We start from the raw sequence: 10,323 nt of genomic DNA on the forward strand, positions 1-10,323 counted from the left end.
TCATCTACTCTTGTATATCAGGGTCTGTGCTAGGTGCTGGGGACACAGCAGTGACCCAGACACAAACAAACTGCCCCACAAATAAATATATAACTACAAATTGTGATAAGGATTCTGAAAGAGTTCAAAAGGCAGATTACATCAGTCAGTTTCCAGTGTATGAACCAGAAAAAAAATCTAGGTATTTTAAACTGGATGTAAGTTAATACAAGGAACTGGGTGTTTGGAGAAATCAGTGGAGGAGATGAAGGAGCAGCTTAATCTTGGGTTTCAGGAGTGTCTCCCAGAACACTGTAGAGCTGTCTCACCAGGGCTGCCACCACAGTGGAACTTAACCAGAGTCAAGAACTCACTGCCACCCATATAGGTGTCTTATCAAAGCTGCCCCTGAACACCTGGGGAGCTGCTGAGTGGATACCCAGGGCCATGATCCATAATTTAGGAAGCCAGATCAAGAGGCACCATGACCACTAATGTCACTATACCCTCTCCCTCTTCACTGTCAGGAATCTGAAAACTGATACAGTACGGAAAAAACTCATGTTCTCATGATGGCGCCAGTAGCAATTGCTGGGTAGAACCAGGCCAGCATCCAGAACCTTAGATGCAAGGGAGTCAGCAATGCAGTTAGCACATCCGTCCTCTCCAAGCATGGACATGGAGTGGGTCCATCTAAAGGACCCAGTGCAGGATATGGATTTAGTTTGGGAAGTAGGGAAGGCTGCTTCAAGAAAGCAACATTTCAGCTGAAACATGAAAAATGAGCAGGATTTGGAACACAGTCAAGGAGTGAGAGGTGGTCCATGTAAAAGGAACAGTGAGAGAGAAGGTCTTGTGCTAAGAGGGTGCCTGGTGTGCCTGGGGAGCTGGACGGCAGCTGGTGGAGCAGGATGGGTTAGAGGGAGAACAACAGGCTGGAGGGCAGGGAAGGCCTGCTCGCCTAGGGCCTTCTGGATCGCTTCTAAGATTACTACGATGGAACTCTAACTGCAGTGGAAAGTCATTGAGCTATTTAAACAGGATAGAATTGATCTGCTTTATATTTATGAAGGTTATTCTTGCTGATGTGTAACAGTGGTTTAGAGGCAGCAGGAGGAGAAATGGGGCTAGTAAGCTTAGTGAGGAGTTGTCGTTCAGATGAGGGTGATGTCAGTGCAGGTGATACAGAGGATGGAGGAACAGGAACTGCATTTTGGAGGCAGAGGACTTGAGGCTGGGCTAGTGGAAGCAGAGGTAAGGGTGAGGGAGGAAAGAATCTAGGCGAGACTCCTAAGTGTCTCACCCGAACGGCTGGAGGGGATGCTCACACTACTTAGTGCAACGGGGAAGGAAGGTAGAGCAGGTTTGCCCCTACGACCTCAGCTCTGAGGTCACATAGTGTCACTGCTACCACAGTCTCAGGTGCTCCCAGATTCCGGGTGAGGAAACAAAGGCCTCGCATCTCAATAGAAGGGGTTTTAAAGCATCGTTGCAAGAAGATCATGGGAGAAGGGAAATATTGTTATGGACATTTTAGAACGTATAGTTTGCTACACTATCCAAAAATAGGGTGATCTTTCCATTTATTCAAGTCTTCTGTTGTGTCTCTCTGTAGATTTTTAGATTTTTTTACTCCTAGAGATCGGGCACTTTTAGAATAGATTACTCTGCTTTGTTGTCTTATTTGATGAGACTGTAATTGGAATAATTTCTTCAATTGTATTTCCTAACTAGTTATGGTTTACACAGAAAAGCTATGGTACTTGTGTGTTAATTTTGTAGCTGTTCACATTAGCGAATGTCTTTGCGAAGAATTAGTTTAAGACATTGCTCAATTACCGGGTCATTATTTATTTCTCACTTTTTTTTTTTTTTTTTTTTTTTTTGTGGTGCGCGGGCCTCTCACTGTTGTGGCCTCTCCCGTTGCAGAGCACAGGCTCCGGACGCGCAGGCTCAGCGGCCATGGCTCATGGGCCTAGCAGCTCCGCGGCATGTGGGATCTTCCCAGACTGGGGCACGAACCCGTGTCCCCTGCATCGGCAGGCAGACTCTCAACCACAGCGCCACCAGGGAAGCCCTGTTTCTCACTTTTGATTGTCATGTGACACGGTTTCCACAGTCTAGTCAAGCCCAAAAGAAGATAGAAATGGGTCATTCTTTCATTGTATCATTCACCAAAAGAATCTGTGATTCAAATTTGTAAATCCACCTTGTAGAGATATGTTCCTTGTCATGATAGAAGTAATTCTCCTTACAGATTTTCCTTTGTGCTTTTGGCCCTTGAGGTCTCCATTTTACAAAATGGAGGGGAGAGTTTGAAGCTGTCTGATTTATTTTAATACTGTCATAAGGAAGGCTAGACTGTAGAGCTGGGGGTGTTCCAGCATCAAAATATATTACCTTTTGTTACTAAAATAAAATATTGTTGTTATATTATTACTAGTATTTATCTCTATTAGAGATGATTTTTATTTATTCTTCATTTTTGCTTTTTATTTGCTTTTTTGCTTTATTTGCTTCTTTATTTTTCAATTTCCCATATAATGCTTGCATAATAGAAAAGTGAAAAACTCATGCAAATTCCTTACAAAACATTTTGAAAACACAGGCAAGTAAAAGGAAAAAATATAAAGTGACTTGAAATCTTGCTACCTAGAGATAAGCACTCAATATTTTGGGATCCAAATTTATAGAATTTCTTAAGTAAAAATGGGATTGTACTCTACATATCTTATTTACCCTGTTCTTGTAAATAACGAATCCCATACGAATAAGTGTTCTTCAGACATAACATTTCAAAAACTGCATATTCCGAGGCTTTTCATGAATATCACTTAGAGGAGTTGACTCCATCCACACTTTGGCCAGAGGTGTAAACAATCCCCTCTCTACTCCAGCTTTCCCAGCATTGGTGACTAAAAGAGTTGGAAAATCTTATTACTGTTTTAATTGGCAGCTCCCTAATTATTAATAAGATTGATCATTTTCCCAAAAGATTCAATGGACAATTGCCTTTGCCAGGATTGCTTGAAAATTCTATCACAGTAAAACAATGGGAGACACATCTGTATGGGTGAATTTGTAAATATTTAATATTCAAGTTGTCATATCTCTAGGTTCAGTCCCTTTCACATGCATACACTCACTAAATCCCTATTTTTAATCATTGACAAATATCTATTGATGGTCTCCTATGTGACAAGTCCTGTTCTGGGTACTGGTGACAGAACAGTGAGTGGAAGTGGCAAAGTCCCTGGTGCAGACACTATGAGGAGAAACAAACAAGCAACAATGTGTGATAACACCAGGGCAGAACATGGGATATGGTTTGGGGGCTGCAGAGTGGAGGGGGGTGCTGGGTGTTACAGGGGGCTCAAGGGAGACCTCTGGATGAGATGATATTTGGGTAGAGACTTAGATGAAGCAGTGAGTGAGTGAGCCATGCAGGCATCTGGGGAAGAGTGTTCCAGGCAGAGGGACCAGAAAGTGCAAAGTTCCTGGACAGGAATGTCCTGTTTTGATGGAGGAGCGGTCGGGGCAGAATGAGGGGTGGGGGCAGTGGTACAAAGTGAGATCAGAGAGTTGGAGGGGCGAGGTCATGTGAAGGTTTGTAGGTCCTGGCCAGGAAGGACTCAGATTTATTCAGAAGGAGTTCAGAAAGGAGGTGGAGAGATTAGTATGACGCTACTGCCATGGTTCGGCTGAGCGGCCAGTGGTGCACAGGGATATCAGCCATCTCTCCCAGCAGGCCTGCCCTGCTCTGCCGTCCTCAGGATGGCCCAATCTCTCTCCTCTAAGACCAGACCAGGGACAGAGGGAGTGGGTGTCTTATGAGGTTTGCTGGGTGCTAAAGGGTCTGTGTGACAGGCAATCACAATACCTAAGAGTGACAAGGCAGGATGGGTGGGTGTCACCTTCAGAAGCTGGTTTGACAAGCCTGGGTCTCTCACTTTCGGGGTTGACAGGAACATGCTGGTGACTTAGAGAAAAAGCAAGATGGAGGCACCAGAGACTTCAACAAAATGCCCAAAAAAGAAGTGACAGACACGGATGCGTCGTGGGTACCAAATTACTCCATATTTAATCTCCGTATGAGGTACTGAGCATCTATAAATGACAGCAAGAGGCAGTCTGGCAGGCTGCTGTGGGTTTCACTTACCAGTTAGGGACTAGCTGGAGGTTTTTCTCATGTCTGAAATGCCACTTCTGAACACAAAAACTAAGCAAAGTGGGTTCAAAGTCCCAAGTCCAGCCCTCTACTCACAAACCAGGTCAATGAGCTGTCAAGCAGGAAAAGACTTGGAAGGACCAGGACCAAGGACCCTACGGGTAGCATTGATCATCTCCAGGGCCTGACCCAGAGACCTCATGTGGAGAGTATCACACAGAAACTTCACAGGGAGAACCAGGGCACACGAGGGGCTAGATTCCTTGTGGTGATGTGGTGGTCGTTGTCCTAAGCTCTAACTTAGGGGAACAATCAGTACCAGAGCTCCCTTCACTGTCCAGGCCTCTTCAAGGATGACAGAAAGCCCACCTTTTCCAGGAAGCCCTCCTGCCCATCTCAGCTCACACTCACCTCCCTTCTCTGGCTTTTGTGGACCTCTGGATGGCAACACTTGTTTAGCACTTAATTGTTCTAGAAGGTAAAATTCATGAGGCTGATGACTGCTCTGCTTATTTCTATACCCCCAGTGTAGGAACCATGGTGGTATCTCAATGAACAGTTATTAAAAGGATACGTTTTCTATAATTTAAAAAAATTGAAATATAGTTGATTTACAATGTTGTATTAATTTCTGCTATACTGCAAAGTTATTCAATTATACATATCTATATATACATATATATGTATATATATATATGCATTCTTTTTTACAATATTCTTTTCCATTATGGTTTATCACAGGATATTGAATATAGTTCCCTGTGCTATGCAGTAGGAGCTTGTTGTTTATCCATTCTATATAAAAAACTAACATCTGCTAACTCCAACCTCCCACTCCATCCCTCCCCCAACCCCCTCCCACCAGTCTGTTCTCTATGTGAAATGTATGAATTTTAAATTCTTTTAAGGGTGTATAGATATTCTTATAAACTTAGGATGAGATCAGATCTTGTTTGTTGTCATCTCTGTCCTTTTTCTTCTTTCTCTGCCATATTACAAGCAGACACCATCAGTGGCCCGTCCATATGACCTCGGCCCACTCCAAAATCAGCTACAGAGAGTTCCCGTGCTTCTTTTGGCTCTGCCATAGGTGAGGGCTTGGTCCTCGTGTCCTGGACATTCTCCAAAGAGTCAAATCTGCCAGGATGACCCTCCGTCAATAAAAGATGGGAATTGGTAGATAGCTTCCAGATTCCTTGCTTCTTGGTGGAATAATTCTGTGTGCAGCCCACAGTCTCTCAGAAGCCCCCAGAGGACTGAGCCCAGCTGCTGGCAGTGGTTGCCCACATATAGTGCATCCTCACGGCTTTCTTACCTCCCCTTTCCCAGGTCATCACTGTCTTACTCTATTTCCTGGGACCACCTCCTAAATCCTAAATAAATTACTGATACCCAAATCCTCACATCAGGGGCTGCTTTGGGGGAACCCAAACTAAGACACTTACCTACGGTGCTTAGAAAAGCTGTGCATATGGGATTCCTGTGAAGATGGAGTGAAGTGATGCAAGTAAGGTGCTCAGCAGGGCTTGGTCTACGGTAAATGTCTGGCCCCATCAGCCACTATCGCTGTTGTAGTCCATGTTGACGGTGCCCAAACAATATTTGTGCATTCTTCATCTTTGAGGTGGGATTTTGAGGAGGAATTGAGGTAAAGACCAAAGGGCACCCAGGACAACAATAATGGTGGAAATCAATGAGGAGGAACAGAGGCAAAGATCAAAGACAAAGCCATGAGAAGCAGAGCATACTAGGTGTTCGCCTGTGTGGTACCAATCGCAGAAGAAGTAATACATCACCCTGGGCCAGTGGGGAGAGCTTCCCGTATTTTCAAAGCAGTGATGTAGTCCTTCAGCCAGCTGGAGTATAAGGGTATTTACAAGCTGATGGCAAGGGTCTATTAAGACAAACCTGGCAGGAATGGTCAGAAATTTGGCTTCCTTTGAAGGGACAGGCAGATTCTGTATGTCTAGTTGCAGAGGAGCAGTTGGTCTAGTTTCTGAAGCCTGTGGACAGAGAAGTGGAAAGCAAAGGCTTGGGCAGAGCTAGAATCCTGAGGATTCGAGAATCAGCAAAGGTTAAAGTCTGTACTTGGGTCAACAGATACATGCTACTATATATAAAATAGGTAGCCAACAAGGACCTACTGTATAGCACAGGGAACTCTACTCAGTAATCTGTAATAACCTAGATGGGAAAAGAATCTGAAAAAGAATGGATATATGTATATGTATAACTGAACCACTTTGCTGTACACCTGAAACTAACACAACATTGTAAATCAACTATACTACAATATAAAGTAAAAATTAATTTAAAAAATGTCTGTACTTGCAGAAGAAGTGTTTAAATCTTTGCACTTTGTTGACTGTCTCTGAAAGAGATCAGATCCCACACGGGACTTTGGCAGTGATTGTGAGCAGTGGCAGACCACTGGTATGCCACCATCATACCAACAAGTGTAATTGGTTCTATAGTGACTTTTCAGTACTAGGGTTTGTGCCTGACAACGTTTGATTCTGTAGAATGGAGGTCCCTTTGGAGTCCCAGTGCCTCTGTGCACAGTCAATAAACATATGTAGCAGGTGGGGAAGCAAAACAAAGCCAGTGACATCAAGGTAGGAGGGGAGAGGGAAGAAGAAAGCAGTGAGTCCTCAGCAGATGCTCTACTCGGGTTGGCTGAGTGGGGTCGGGGCCCCGGGGTGGCTGCCTTCTCTCAGTCCTGCCGGCTGGGACCAAAACAGACAAGATGTTCTCACTGATGTGGTTTCTTGCCAAACCACCAACATGGGGCAGGCTGGCTTCTCACCTGCTTTTTATGAACGGTGTGATTGCATCATTGTAGGGAAGACATGAAGTAGGCTGGGAAAGGGGAATGCAGATGTTCCACCAGTATGGACAAACTGGTCAGATCATAAAGCACCCAGAGACCGGGTACAGGTGCTTGGGAGAAGCTGGAAAACCAAGCCATCTGAGACTTTTGGAGTCGCTCTGAACCCTGGGAGGTATCTTTTGTCATATTGTGATTTAGGATAAGAAATACATATATTTGGTTTTTGTCCCCTTTTCTGGCACAGAGCTACTAAAACCCTTGGAATTTCCTAAATAAGAGTGACAAAGGTGTCTTTTGTTATGTTAATGAAGTGACTTTTGGACCTTACCTGGGGGTGGGGCTGGAACCAACCGTGTGATTGGAGAGTTCAGTTTCCCCCTCCTCCCACAAGCCGCTGTGGAGGGAAGAGGCTGGAGATTGAGCTCAATCACCAATGGCCAAAGATTTAATCAATCGCACCTCTGTGATGAGGCCTCCATAAAACCCCAGAGCTCTGGTTGGTGAACACGTGGAGGTTTGGGGGAGGGCGCAGGAGCTCCACGCCCTTTCCCTAAACGAGGCCCTTAGGCCCTTGGCCTCTCTTCCATCCAGCTGTTCCTAAGTTGTATCCTTCTCTAATAAACCAGTGATCTAGTAAGTATACAGTGTTTCTCTGAGTTCTGTGAGCTGCTCTAGCAAACTAATTGAATCCAAGGAGGCGGTTGTTGGAACCCCTGATCTATAGCCAGTGGGTCAGGTGACAACCCCTTACCCTGTGGGATCTGATGCCACCTCTGAGTAGCCGTTGTGAAGACTGGGATGAAGTATAGGACATCCCACTGGGGTCAGAGAGAAACTGCGCCTGCAACACACACACTGGAAATTGACACCTACCTTCACCTTGGTCCCTGGGATTCCAAGTGTGCCTTAGGGGTGATTGGGGCTCATAAAGCTAGTTCCCTTTATCTGTGAGATACTGTGGTGACCATGCAGATACCTAAGGTGTCAATAAAGTTACAGCGAGTTATTAGTTATACTTTGATCCTGGGCGTGACTAATTTCCTTATGAAATTTAACCAAAAGCCTGAATCTCCTGATCGCTGTTCCATGTGATCCAGTGGCAGAGGGAAAAGAATGGTTCTCAGGACTGTCTTGACTCCTATGAGAGCTCATGGGTAAAAACAGAAACTGAAAAGTGATGTCTGGCTTGTGTTTGACCAATAGCAGGTCACTCACCATCTCTGGGCTTCAGTACCTTCCTCTGTGGAAGAGACCCTTTGATTTCAGGATTTCTGGGTCTCCTCCCAGTCTGTTCCTTGGGGCTCCCATAGTGGGGATGGCGTGGGAGGCCCAGCTGCTGTCGCTGCTTCCACTACCTGCAGGAGGAAGTTTTGAACACTTTTGTCTTATCTCTTTCTCAGTGATTCCAATTTTAGTGTCTGTGGTAAGTGAGAAATTCAATTATTTGTCAAATATGTTTTTTATTAAATGATCCTTTTGCTGTGCAGTCATTTTAATTCCCTTTTAAAATTTTCATTCAACTCTATGACATAACTCACAGCAAGATCCTTTTTGACCCACCTCCTAGAGAAATGGAAATAAAAACAAAAATAAACAAATGGGACCTAATGAAATTTAACAGCTTTTGCACAGCAAAGGAAACCATAAACAAGATGAGAAGACAACCCTCAGAATGGCAGAAAATATTTGCAAACGAAGCAAGTGACAAAGGATTAATCTCCAAAATATACAAGCAGCTCATGCAGCTCAAAGTCAAAAAAAACAAACAACCTAATCAAAAAATGGGCAGAAGACCTAAATAGACATTTCTCCAAAAAAGATATACAGACTGCCAACAAACACATGAAAGGATGCTCAACATCACTAATCATCAGAGAAATGCAAACCAAAACCACAATGAGGTATCACCTTACTCGGGCAGAATGGCCATCACCAAAAAATCTACAAGCAATAAATGCTGGAGAGGGTGTGGAGAAAAGGGAACTCCCTTGCACTGTTGGTGGGAATGTAAATTGATACAGCCACTATGGAGAACAGTATGGAGGTTCCTTAAAAAACTATAAATAGAACTACCATACAACACAGCAATCCCACTACTGGGCATATACCCTGAGAAAACCATAATTCAGAAAGAGTCATGTACCACAATGTTCATTGCATCACTATTTACAATAGCCAGGAGATGGAAGCAACCTAAGTGTCTATCGACAGATGAATGGATAAAGAAGATGTGGCACATATATACAATGGAATATTACTCAGCCATAAAAAGAAATGAAATTGAGTTATTTGTAGTGAGGTGGATGGACCTAGAGACTGTCATACAGAGTGAAGTAAGTGAGAAAGAGAAAAACAAATACTGTATGCTAACACATATATATGGACTCTAAAAAAAAAAAAACGTTCTGATGAACCTAGGGGCAGGACAGAAATAAAGACGCAGAAGTAGAGAATGGACTTGAGGACATGGGAGGAGGAAGGGTAAGCTGGGACTAAGTGAGAGAGTACCATTGACATATGTACACTACCAAATGTAAAATAGATAGCTAGTTGGAAGCAGCTGCATAGCACAGGGAGATCAGCTCAGTGCTTTGTGACCACCTAGAGGGGTGGGATAGGGAGGGTGGGAGGGAGATGCAAGAGGGAGGGGATATGAAGATATTGTATACGTATAACTGATTCACTTTGTTATACAGCAGAAACCAACACAACATTGTAAAGCAATTATACTCCAGTAAAGATGTTTATAAATTGTTTTTGTTGTTCATAGGATCACATTAAAGTAAGATCTTTCCTACTCAAAGATTATACAAATACTCTCCTGTGGTGCTCGCTTTGGCAGCACATCTACTAAAATTGGAACAACACAGAGAAAATTAGCATGGCCCCTGCGCAAGGATGACACGCAAGTTTGTGAAGCATTCCATATTTTTGTATGCTAACACATATATATGGAATCTAAAAATAAAAAAAAATGGTTCTGAAGAACCTAAGGGCAGACATAGAGAATGGACTTGAGGACACAGGGAGGGGAAAGGGTAAGCTGGGACGAAGTGAGAGAGTGGCATAGACATATATTCACTAACAAATGTAAAATAGATAGCTAGTGGGAAGCAGCTGCATAGCACAGGGAGATCAGCTCAGTGCTTTGTGACCGCCTAGAGGGGTGGGATAGGGAGGGTGGGAGGGAGACGCAAGAGGGAGGAGATATGGGGATGTGTGTATACGTATAGCTGATTCACTTTGTTATAAAGCAGAAACTAACACACCATTGTAAAGCAATTATACTCCAATAAAGATGTTAAAAAAAAAAACCCTCCTGTGGAATTTTCTGTTAGTGTTCTGA

At 43.8% G+C, this 10,323-nt stretch overlaps 1 non-coding gene across 1 annotated transcript; it reads left to right on the top strand.

The window, feature by feature from the left end:
- Positions 1-9,803: 9,803 nt before the first annotated feature.
- LOC114908213 lies at positions 9,804-9,910 on the top strand. The gene has a single exon (XR_003796904.1). It is a non-coding gene; the product is annotated as a U6 spliceosomal RNA (small nuclear RNA).
- The last annotated feature ends 413 nt before the right edge of the window (positions 9,911-10,323 follow it).

Source organism: Monodon monoceros, unplaced genomic scaffold (assembly GCF_005190385.1).
Source record: "Monodon monoceros isolate NGI ecotype Baffin Bay Population unplaced genomic scaffold, NGI_Narwhal_1 Super_Scaffold_3, whole genome shotgun sequence".
NCBI lineage: Eukaryota > Metazoa > Chordata > Mammalia > Artiodactyla > Monodontidae > Monodon > Monodon monoceros.